This window comes from Phascolarctos cinereus, unplaced genomic scaffold (assembly GCF_003287225.1).
Source record: "Phascolarctos cinereus isolate Bilbo 61053 unplaced genomic scaffold, phaCin_HiC Scaffold_1;HRSCAF=81, whole genome shotgun sequence".
Classification (NCBI taxonomy): Eukaryota; Metazoa; Chordata; class Mammalia; order Diprotodontia; family Phascolarctidae; genus Phascolarctos; species Phascolarctos cinereus.
In genome coordinates, this window is record NW_027555514.1 from 79,149,071 (window position 1) to 79,161,635 (window position 12,565).

Here is a 12,565-nt window from a genome sequence, read left to right on the forward strand (position 1 = left end):
GTAGGTAGATACTCCAGCTAGAGGGATCTTGATCAGTCAAAAGAAAGGGAGTCTTCAGAAAGGTGCTAGAAAAAGAGAGAGGACATGATCTTCAGTGATGCTACTGCATTCTCTGTCTCATAACAAACTTACTACCCACGTACTAACCATGTATTTGGCATGTCTGTAATTTCCCAGACTATGTCAGATATAACATCAAAAAACACGAGAACATAGATTCTGAATCCTCATGGGAAAGTACCACTGACTATAAGGAAAATGGTATAATTTACCTCCCTGTACCAGCTTGACCCAGCTCTATCAAGAATTAATAAGACAACCAAAAGAAAATAAATGTATACAATGATTTCTATTTCAAAGTGGGAGAGAAGGGGTAAAACCTTAGGAAGAGATGTGCAGTTATCAAATAGTTTTTCTAGTCAGAGAGAAAAAAAAAGGAAAAAAGATATTATCACTGATAATATTTTCATGTATTCATAAAGGGATGAGGGGGGGAAAATCAAAACAATTTTGAGTTCAACTGAAATTCTTTTACTGCTCCAAGATACCACAGGGTTTCTAAATCAAAGTCTCTAGTTCCCTAGAAAAATGAAACAAATTAGTGGTTTAGAATTGAAATTTTACAGTCTCTGTGGTTTTAAACATCAATAGACAGTAAATTAAATAGAGGCTACAGAACCAGCCTTATATTTGTTGTTGATAGGCCTGTCAATAGTAATATCATCTCAATGAACTCAGGTTCTCTCTTTTTTTAAGAAAATCTACTTGTATAATAAAATTCTGAACATCAATAGCTCCTTCTCAGAAGTTTCCAAACTTTGAAGAAAAAAAAAGAAACAGCAGATCCATTTCTCTGGGGGAAAGAAGTATTTCTAGATTTTTTTAAGTGAACCTTTAACCTTAAGAACTTAGGAAATTCAAAAGAACCGAGTAAGTTGGAATGTTCTTTCTGGTGTCATGGCAAAGATTAAAATACAGATTATATTTCAGTTCAGTCAGTCAGCTTTTATCCAGTGATTAAACTCTAAAATCCTTGAGGAAATTTGAAATCTATCTGTTGAGTCAGATCAAAAAGCATTTATTAAATGCCTACCATATACCAGGCACTAAAACTAAAGGCCAGGGATACAAAGAAAGACAAAATAGCCCCTGCCTTCAAGGAGCATAAGTATACCTGTCTCCATAGTATAAGTAATAGCATAATGGCCCTGCTGAAGACTGAAGGGAAGGGGAGAAGATGTGCTTTGGAAAGTTTAGTATATCAACTAGGAACTTAACCTATACATCCTTCACTGGGTCCCAGTCTTATCATTTCTATTTTATTCTATGCCTCTATTCTCTATGTTTCTTTCTTGCTCTCTTCTTTAGTTCTGTCTTTCCCCCTTCCCCAACCTACTCTTCATCCAGAAGGCTAATCCTTAGCCCTAAGTATTTTTTGTTTCACTTCCAAAAGGAACTTTTTGGTTGGTACCATCCTTTTCAGATTGGTCACTGACTTCCTGGATATGATCACCTCCTCTTGGATGTATGCATCTTCTCTTGGCTCTATCTACTCCCCTCATGTTCTCTCCCCTAACCCCACAAGTGAATAACCCTCAAAACCCATTTCCTACTGCCTGCAAACTCAAGGTCCCTCAGATTTACCTCCCAGGTCTTAAAGTGATGTCTCTGAAATTTGATGATTTACGCAGTCACTGCCTATTTCTGAAGCAAACTCCTGGACTGCAAGACTATGTAACTTATTGAGTCTAAAGCTCAGAACAAGATGCATTGGAGAACTCTTGGCAAATAACAATTACAATAATAAAAAGGGTGCCGTTGATATTGGAAAGCAACATGGTCCAGATTAGGAAATAGTAGATGAGCCCACAGGATATCTAATGGCACTGGAGGATTTTGTGCCTCCATGACTACTAGAAAAGCACAGGCCTTTAAATAGAGAATCAGAGAGTCAAATTAAACAAAGCGCTTTTTTTTAAAGAATGGATCTATTTTTTGCTGTTTTTCAGCCGGAGTATATATTACATGAATGATTTAAGATCTTAAGCATTATGTAACATTCATTGTGAATCGGTTTCACTTGAAAGCAATAAAACATTTAGTTGTTTTCTATCCAGTTATATAAATCCAGAAACCAAACCTCAGAACTATGATAATTTAGATTGAACAAAGGACATTTCATCTAAAACTTAGGTTTAAAAAATTCTGTCCAGGGGCAGAAGATGGAGAGATGGTAAATCATTTCATTTTGAGGACAAAAAAGTGACAGCTCATGAGCAAAATTCAATGGTCCTTGTGCAACCAGAGGCCACATCTGATGCCAAGGGGAAAGGATAAGGCAGGAAGACAGGAAAGTTCCAAATAATGAAAGAGAGAACAGGTTTCACAATCATTCTCAAGCTAGAATGGGGAAGCATTTCAATATCCATCTGAAACTTTTCACTCTGAACACTTCCCTAGTGTTGAATAAACTATACTTATAACATTGAATGAACTATATTTATAACATTGAACACTGACTCCATGCAAAGTCCTAGGCAACATAAATAAGATAAAGATAAATAGAATATTTTTTCCTCAAGGAATCCAGTTTAGAGCTTATATATTACATATCTTTCTGTTCCTCCTAGTGTTGACTTGTGATTTGCCCATAATAGGCATACAATTTAACAAATTTTTACTAAGCATTTACCAGGTACCGAGCACTATGCTAGGCACTGATGACATAAAGACGACAACAATAAAGCTATCCCAGCCCTCAAAAAGCTTACATTCTATTGGGGATCATTTAATAAGTATTTGTGGAATAAATTAGAGAATGAAGAAATGGATAAATACAATCTATGTTCATGTAATATCACTGTGAGAATAATTAAAAAGCAAAATACAAACAAATGCATAGGTAGAGTAGAGAGAATACCTAAGGGAATTTATCATCTCCCAGGCTCCCCTATGTTTGGCCCCTGGAAAGGATGGGGGACACTCATCCTTAAAGCTCCCTAAGCCTCACCTTTTTTATTGCTACTGGGATTGAGAATAATACGTTCTACATTTTTGGATATGGCCAATGAAGGAATCTGTTTTGTTTGACTATTTGTGTTTTGTAGGAAAAAAAAAAACTTTTACTTTTTTGGGTTGTTGAATTTGAGAGAGAGAATATGTGAAGGTATGAAATAAGTGCTTGGTAATTTTTAAAAAATAAAATTCTATTCTTAAAAGAGAGAGAGAATATATTTCTTACTTTGAGGCAGTGCTTAAATTGAAGCCCTGAAACCTAAGATGTCATTGGGACCCCAGGCATCCTAAAAGAGATGCTTATCACCAAGTTTCACACTGTGACCATCTTTCCAAGGGAATCAATCTTATTCAACAAACTGCTTGGGAACCATTTTCATCTATATTTATAAATTTCTAACTGCCTCTGTTATGAGACAGAGTTCCAATTTGAGCAAATGCTAAAGAAAAAAAGTGTTAAAGCTGAATTATTCCATCATCTATGTCACATACTTCTTATTTATTTAAATGACAATCAATTAGCACAATTATATCTTTAATTAGGGATAATGTATCCATGAGATGAATACCATTTGTAATCCCCTTTGCTAATTCTCTCTCATATTATTTAAAAGTAAACTAGAATCCATTACAATAAGAGCTTATTTACTAACTCGATATAGAAGCCAGATCTAGACCATTTCAACTCCCCACCACTCCCTTCAAAAGCTAAAACACATTGGGAGCCAGTTTTTAAATCAATAGATCCTAAAAAGTCATATAAATAAGACCACAGCAGGTGCTGTTCTGGGTACAGAATGTCATAAATAACAATTGATATAACTTGGGGGCATGTTTGGAAGCTTTGGTAGCAAACAAAATATTGGGTTTATAGCACAATAAACATTAGAAGGTTAAAAGCTCAATGGACATTGGAGATTATAAATAAATGAATGAACCTTTTGATTCAATGGATGATTAGATAATTAGATAAACATTGACAAAGAAGACAATAGATAAATGTTTTAGGAGACTCCCTGATATTCTGTCAGTAAGAAAATTAGTTCCTTTTTTTTTTTGGTGTCCTGAGAGGTGTTTCAATATACTTCCTTTTACAAGCTTCATAGTTGAGATTCTCTAAGTCCCATAGTAACTGTTGCTACATCAGTGGGAGGAGTGTTAGGGAACAAAGGTGATGGATTTAACTGATTGAGTCCAGTTCCTAAGTGTCCCTCATCTTTTCCTGGAGCTCAGAGATTAGAGACAGGGGAGATGGAGGCGAGATCTCTCCAATGATCAGATCACAAGTTGGCTTCAGCTTCTAGCTTCAAATATTCTAAGAAGCAACTTTGCTCTGCCCTTCATGGGTGAGTACAGGGCACCTTCATGGCATGAGACTTGGAACTACAAGGAACCTTTCATAGCATTTCATTCAATGACTCATTTTTTATTTTTTTATTTTAAAAAATAAATTTATTTTACATGCATTTACAATGTCTTTCCCAATGCCCATCCCCCACTGAATAACAAAGACAAAGATAACCCTCATCATAAATATACACAGTCCAGAAAAACAAATTCTTACATTGACCATGCCTGAAAATATATGTCTGTTCTCTGCATTTTAAGTCTATCACCTCTTTGGCAGGAAGTAAGAGGCATGTTACAGCTTCAGTCTTCTGGACTTGTGGTTTATAATTGCTTTGATCAGAGTTCTCAACTCTTTTATTTTTCTTTATAATGATGTCATTATATAAACTGTTCTCATACTGCTCACTTTACTCTATATCTGTTTAAAGAGGTCTTCCCAGGTTTTTCGGAAAATGTCCATTTCAAGATTTCTTATGGTACAATCACTGCATTTTACAGATGAAGAAAATGAGGAATAGCAAGGTAAAGTGACTTGCTCATGGTCACAAGAAGGGAAGGGGAAAAAACTACACTGTTCCCTGTTTCCCTTTCCTTCATTTTACAAATGAAGAAACTGAGGCCCAGAGAGGTTGAAAGAGATCCATTTCTACTTCTTTATCCAGGACAGCTGGGTGGCACAGTCAGAAAGACTCGTCTTCCCAAGTTCAAATCTGGCCTCAGACACTACTTCTGTGAGTCTGGGCAAGTCACTTAACCCTATTTATCTTAGTTTCCGTATGTAAAATAAGCTAGAAAAGGAAATGGCAAACCATTTCAGTATCTTTACCAAGAAAACCTCAAATGGGGTCATGAGGAGTCAGATACAACTGAAACAATAAAATAAATCCAGAAGGAATTCCATGCCTAACCAGGGAGAATGTTCTTGGACTATCCTAGCAGCCTACTTTGGTATCATAGCTTTATTTTTATTCATTTGTGTTCTAGAACTTTTCTTTCACATCCTTTGGTATAACTCATTCTAAGCTATTCATCTGTATCACTAGAGGGAGTTTTCACACTGGGAGTTCCCTCTGAAATCAGAAGTCTGAAATTTTTTAAAATCAAATTTCTTGAGGAAATATCTACTTCCCTTGGGAAGTGCAAAATGAAAAATGAGCCTTAGGCTCAAAGATCTACTTTCCAACTCTTTTGCTACTAACCAACAGTTTGATGTTAAAAAAAAAAGTTGCTTTATTTTTTTGTTACCCTCATTTTCTCTTTTATGAACTTGGGGAGCATGAATTAGGTGCATTCTAAATTTCCCTCCAACTCTTGGACATTCTATGGCTCAATAAATCAAACTCCTTGAAAGCAGAGATTACTTCATTCTTTGTCTTTGTAACCCCATTGCTTAGCACAGTGCCTGGCACACAGCAAAGACTTCATAAATACTTGTTTAGGTTCTATGCATCTCGAACCTGGTGTGGAATCCGCGGCCTTTGGTTACCTATCTTCTCTTATCCCAATGGCCCATTGGCCCAAATTCTATGTGTACAGCTTAAGGACAGAAGCAAATGCATACACAGAATCACCAGAAGTCATCAAATACCGAAGGACTCCATAGCTGTGCATGTCCCTTATCAGCTATATCTCTATTACTTGATCTTCAGGGGAAAATATTATTATTAACAATAATAACAATAGTTAACATTTATATAATGCTTTAATTTTTGCAAGGCACTTTTCATATCTCATTTGATTTGTATGACAGCCCTGGAAGGTAGGTGATATTATTATCAACGTTTTACAGATGAGGAAACAGAGGCAAACAGGTTAAGTAACTTTCACAGGGTCACCTAGCTAGTAAGTATCTGAGGTCAGATTTGAACTCTGGTCTTTTTAACTCCAGATCTAGCCTTCTAGCCCCTGTGCCACCATCCATCCCCTCCTCTTCTTTTCCTTTCTCTCCAGAAAAACTATTGCTTAGTAACAATGGTGTGTACGCACATGTGTGTGTGCATATGTATTTTATATACATACATACATATATATACATAGTCACACATATTGTCGCAGTATGATGTAGTGATGGGCAACTAGGTGGGGATGGTGTGTTGGGCCTGGAGTCAGGAAGACTCATCTTCATGAGTTCAAATCTGGCCTCAAACAATAACTAACTGGGTGATCTTGGGCAAATCACTTAACCCTGTTTGCCTTAGTTTCCTCATCTGCAAAATGAGCTGGAGAAGGAAGTGGCAAACCACTCTAGTGTGTTTGCCAAGAAAACCCCAAATGGGGTCCCAAAGAATTGTTCACAATTGAAAGGATTAAACAACAAATGATGTAGTAAATAGATTAGGTCAGGAACACTCAAGTTGAAATGTAACATTTTGGTATTTTGTGTACATGCTAACTAATAATTTGATGCTAACCAGTAACATGATAACTAATAATTTCCCCTTTCTGAATTGACTAATTTTTTTTAGCAAATGAGCTGATTGTTTTGATCATTTGTAGACATGGCTCCTTTGACTACTGAGCCTAGAATCAGGGAGGCCTGTGCTCTAACTGGGCTTTAGACACTTATTACTTCTACGACCCTAGGCAAGTCACAACCTGTGTCTGCCTCAATTTCCTCATCTGTAAAATAGAGGTGATAATATCACCTGCCTCCCAGAGTTGTGGAGATAAAATTAGAATGATATTTATAAAGCACTTAGCAAAAATTATCATAATCATTATGTGATTATAATTATTAGAAGGCAATACTTGACATTTCCTTAACCCCATTAGGATGAGAATCTCAAAGCCACTTTTCAAACAACTCTTGATTAGGGTGATCTAATCCCTAAGGTAGAGAGCACTTAATTCTTAAGTCAGAGTACTCATCCAGGTCTACTACAAAATTACCAATTAATTTTGAAAGCATTCTCATGTGGCATTTACCCAAATCTGCAAAATGGGCATGTTCATAGCCTCTTTACCAGCAATGAGTAACAGTCATACGTTGCTGTTCAGTTGTCTCAGTCATGTCCAACTCTTTGTGACTCTATTTGGGGTTTTCTTGGCAAAGATGCTGGAGTGGCTTGCCATTTCCTTCTTTGGCTCATTTTACAGATCAGGAAACTGAGGCAAACTTGGTGAAGTGACTTGCCCAGGGTCACATAGTGTCTGAGGCCATATTTGAACACAGAAAGATGAGTCTTCCTCATTCCAGCCCTAGCATTCTATCCATTGAGCCACCCCGCTGCTCCAAAACAGTCATATGACTTGTACCCAAGCCTGAGGCAGTCAATGCTGTCTGGTTAAGACTACATAAGAAACAGAAAATGTCATGACCATTTCCAAAGCTGTTGAAGAAATGGAGGTTGCGTGTCACCGATTGAGTCCACAGCTCTATGAATGTGGCAGAATCAAAAAGTTTCAGTCAGACAGCACCACCATCCACTTCATTAAGACATTCTGGAAGCTCTAACTGTCCAGACAGCTCCAGCTCTCTGCTTTTCACTGGGCCAAGGACTCAGGCTGAGGTAAATCTGGCTGACGTTCTATCGTGCGGCTTTCCTTTAGACATGATCAGCATCTAGTTAAACCTCTGCATTTTAATGAGCCAGTCTGTCCCCTCTCTAACCAACACATACCACAGCCTGCTGCAAGCCTACACGAAACCTGAGTTTTATTTGTCTCTAAAACTCCGAAGTTGAGTGACACTTAACAGTCTAAATCTTCTGGAACTAATGTTCCTTTAGATGTGGTTTCTAATTTTAAGTACCTGAGCCTGATTATTGATCAAAATGTGTCTCTAAATGAGCAGATTAAAACTTTATGAAAATGAAAAGCTTTGAAAAAAAAAGATAGCTTTTTCTCTAGAGAAAACAGTAATGTCTGATTTCTAAGCTTAGACTTCAGACTGAAAAGAATGAAATTCCTCTTCTGATTATGGAGATTTGCTGCTCAATATTCCCCCAAAGTGAATTTCTCTTTTTTTCTCCCTTCAGAAAATTTTAAAAAACCCTGACATTCTGTCTACCTGTTTTATTCGCAGTGTTAACAGAGATATGTTATATGCTGTCTTGTTTTAAAAGTCAGACTCTTGAAGTCAGAAGAGAATATCATTTGTGACTCTAAGCTTAAAATAGAGGTCCTAGTTAAACAACTGCCATTCTCAAGCACTTGAACCAAAACTTGTACAATACGGGGGGAAATCGGTCCTTCTGGCCACTTGTTCTTCTAACCCAGACAGCAGAGCTCACTGGCTTCTTTGCTTCATTGTCCTCATAAAATCAAAATGTTCTGGCAACTTTGGTGGTAAAAGAAAGTGGTGAGACTGTGATAAAAAATGCTATCTATCCACAGACAAAGAACTGATGGTATCTGAATGCAGATTGAAGCATACTTTTTTTTTAACTTTATTTTTCCTGAGGTTTTTCTTTTTTTGTCTGTGTTTTCTTTCACAACAAGATTATTTTGGAAATGTTTTGCATGAGTACACATGTATATCCTATATCAAATTGCTTGCCTTCTCAATGGGGGGGCAAGAGAAAGGGTGAAAATTTGGAACTCAAAGTTTTGTTTATTTAGCTTTTATTTAGTATTTTACTTTTCCCCCAGTTACATGTAAAAACAGTTCTTAACATTTGCTTTTAATTTTCCAAATTTGGAACTCAAAGTTTTAAAAACAAATGTTAAAAATTATTTTTATATGTAACTAGGGAAAAATAAGATACTAAATAAAAAGAAAAAATTTGAAAATAAAGTGGTGAGTTACCAGTTGAAAAAAATCTCTCTTCCTCATCTTCATTGCTTTTTCAATACTGTCACATTCCATTTTTATAGCTCTCTTGAAGTACTTTCATATTTACTCCTTATCACAAATGTGCAAGATAGGGAAGACAGATATTGTTATTCTCTTTGACAAATCACAGAAGGATTTGAATCCAGGCCCTCTGACTCCACAGCTAGGGCTCTTTTTAAAAATAATATTTTACTTTTTCCCCAATTACTTATTGTCAGGGCTCTTCCTACTGTACCACAATGACCTATGCATTTATTCATGTTTATTGAGAGACTATTATATTATGGCACTGTACCAAAAACCATGGAAGAAACAAAGAAACATAATACAAGGTCTGTGTCTTCATGAATCTTGTAATATCATTTGAGAGGTAGGATTTACTATTTAATTCTATCCAACAAAAATTTAATAAGCATGTACTATGTTCCAGACACTGGTGATACGAGACAAAAATTAATTTGGCCCTTCCCTCAAGGAGACTACATTTTACTGCAGGATACAATGTGTAAAAGAAAGTATAGCACCATGAAAACTGAGGAGGAAGAGAGCACATTAACAACTGGGGAAATCAAGGAAGGCATCACAGAGGAGGTGGCACCATGTGAGGCCTTGAAGACCAATAAGGATTCTGAGAGTTAGAAATGAGGAAGGACCACATTTCAGACATGAGAAATGTCTTCTTTTTTTTTTTTTGGCTAGGCAATGGGGTAAAGTGACTTGCCCAGGGTCACACAGCTAGTAAGTGTTATGTGTCTGAGGCTAGATTTGAACTCAGGTCCTCCTGAATCCAAGGCCAGTGCTCTATCCACTTTGCCACCTAGCTGCCCCATTGTGAGAAATGTCTTCTATGAATGCTGAGAGGCAGGAGATGGAGTATCAGGTTTAAGCAATAGCTAGTAATTTGGATCATTCAGAAGACATATAAAACAAGGCTAGAAAATTAGTTTAGTCATACTGTGGAGGGTCATAAACACCCAGCAAAGGAATTTATAATTTATTCCATAGACAATGGGAAGCCATAGAAGACTGTTAAGCAAACGGAGCATGTGGTCATACCTATGCCTTAGAATATTCTGTCATCTGTATAAAGTGTGACAGTCAAAAGAATAAAAGTTTTACAGCATAACAATGAAGGACCAGTTGAGATTAGACAACATTAATTTCATATGGCTCCCATTAGTTTAATTGTATGCCTTCATCTATGAGTAATTAATAATTCTAGAGTATGATCAGAAAAAGTAGTTGTTGGTGGAGGGTCATTCAGGGTTGAAGATTTGGAAGGTGTGAATAGTAATAGGACAAGAGGGAAAGGAAGTCAAGGGTGAAGAAAGCACGAGGTTGAATGAGTTGACTCTAGGGTCAAGATTTTGAAGAAAGGAAAGTGATGCCTTACCAACTGTAATAGACTGGGAGAACTAGAGGGTACAGTCAGACCAAAAGATCTGTTTAGGAGGAGTACAGCAAAGAGAGAGACAGAAAGAAAGGAGATAGTGATCAAAAAGAGCGATCTTGGTGTTCATAATCTCACAAGTGGCATACTTATGGAAAACAGTGGGTTCCAAGGTTTGTCTGTCCCTGTGGGTGACAAATAGGGTGAAACTGTAGATTACAGAAATCGAGAAAGTTGGTGACCTGAAAGGTCAGAGTATTTGACGGAACATCAATGAATATACTGAAATCTCCAAGTATGAGGATAGAAATTAGGCTAGAGATAAATAAACTATGAACCTGATACTATACTCCTTGAAAAAGAAGGGAGAAGGACCTGATACCAAGTTGGTCACAGTAATGAAGAACTGAACTAGATTATATAAAGGAACAGAGGGATATCTAAGAAGAGGGTGTTGAATGATGGTGGCCAAGGGAGAGTCTGGAAGTGGTGGTGACAAACAAGATAGAGGACATGAAAGAAAGAGCAACGAGCATTCAACGCGGTGGCTGGTGAAGAAATGTATTTTAGAAGGAGCAATTTTCCGAGTAGAAGAAGATAAAGGTTGTGGAAAAGAAGAGACGGAATTTATTAATGACTAAATAAGGATTCTAGTGGGTGGGAAAGGAAGAACAGAAGAAAGGGACTGGGGAATGATTGTGCTGAGCTAGGTAGGGATAAGAGTACAGGAAGAAGTAGAAAGGAGGATTTAGCCTCAGGAGATGATCAATGCTGAAGAATTGGGATTAGGGAAGTAGAAAGTGTGATTTTGCTTATTATAAATGTGAGTTGATTGGAGACTCTACCTTTGGGGATCTTGTAATGATGGAGGATAGCCTGGGTATGGTTTTCCTTCTCTATACTGAGAAGCTTGGGGAAGGGAGTGGCAGGGAGTTCGGGCAAGGGATTTGGGTTCCTAAACCAAGCTTACATGAACCTGCCCAATACTTCAATCCCCTGATGGCAGGGAATATATTACATTCAGAAGATAATTTTATCTATAGATCATGCACTTAGGCATGGTGTCTGAGGCACTAAACTTCTGGGGTTTCAGTCTGGTGCCTAAGGACCCAGTAAAAGCAGCATTAAACCTGTTCCAGTCATGTCAAGACAACAAGCACTTACTAAGCATCTGTAAGGTACCAGGTACTGTGCTAGGCCCTGGGGATACAAAGAAAGGCAAAGGAAGTCCCTGATTTCAAGGAGCTCCCAGTCTAATGGAGAGACAACATACAAATATGTATAAACAAGATCTTTATGATATAAATTGGAGATAATCGAGAGAGGGAAGGCACCAGCATCAAGGAAGATCAGAAAAGGCTTCTTGTAGGAGATGATACTTTCATTGGGTCTCAAAGAAAGCCAAGGAATTCTGAAGACAAAAACAAGTAGGAAGAGAATTCCAGGAACAGAACCTGTGAAGATGCATGGAGTTGGGAGATGGGCTGTCTTACCTGAGGAACAAGAGAGGCGTGTGTCATGATTTACAGAATGGGAAGTCAAGAGAGAGGAATAAGAGGTAGGAAGACTGAAAAGGCAGTAAGGGGCCAGTTTATGAAGGGATTTGAAAACCAGATAATTTTCTATTTGATTCTAAAGATACTAGGGAGGCAGTAGAATTTATTGGATAAGAGACACCTGTGCTTTAGGAAAAATCAATTTGACAGCTGAGTAGAGAAAGAATTGGAATGAGGAAAGACTTGAGGCCAGTGATTTCAGTCCTAACTCTAGGCATAGTCTAAGGCCCTGAGTGAGTGAACCCTAGGCCTTTGCTTGAGATCATAGGCTTTCTGGCCCTAGACATGATCATGGAAAAATGTCAAGAGGTACTAAGTCTTTGTGTGAGAGCCTAGTCCTTCCAGCTCCAGGAAAGGGGGATGGGACAAGAGGGGCAGTGCTTCCCTTTGCTTGGTGTTCCAGTCTTACCAGCTCCAGCCACAGTGAGTAAGGCCCAACAATGGAGTAATACTAGGCCTTTTCCCAAAGTACCCAGGCTT

At 37.6% G+C, this 12,565-nt stretch overlaps 1 protein-coding gene across 1 annotated transcript in view; it reads left to right on the forward strand.

Moving 5' to 3' along the window:
• ADARB2 (adenosine deaminase RNA specific B2 (inactive)) overlaps nt 1–12,565 on the forward strand; it is a 651,932-nt gene that overhangs the window by 607,716 nt on the left and 31,651 nt on the right. The window lies entirely within an intron of this gene.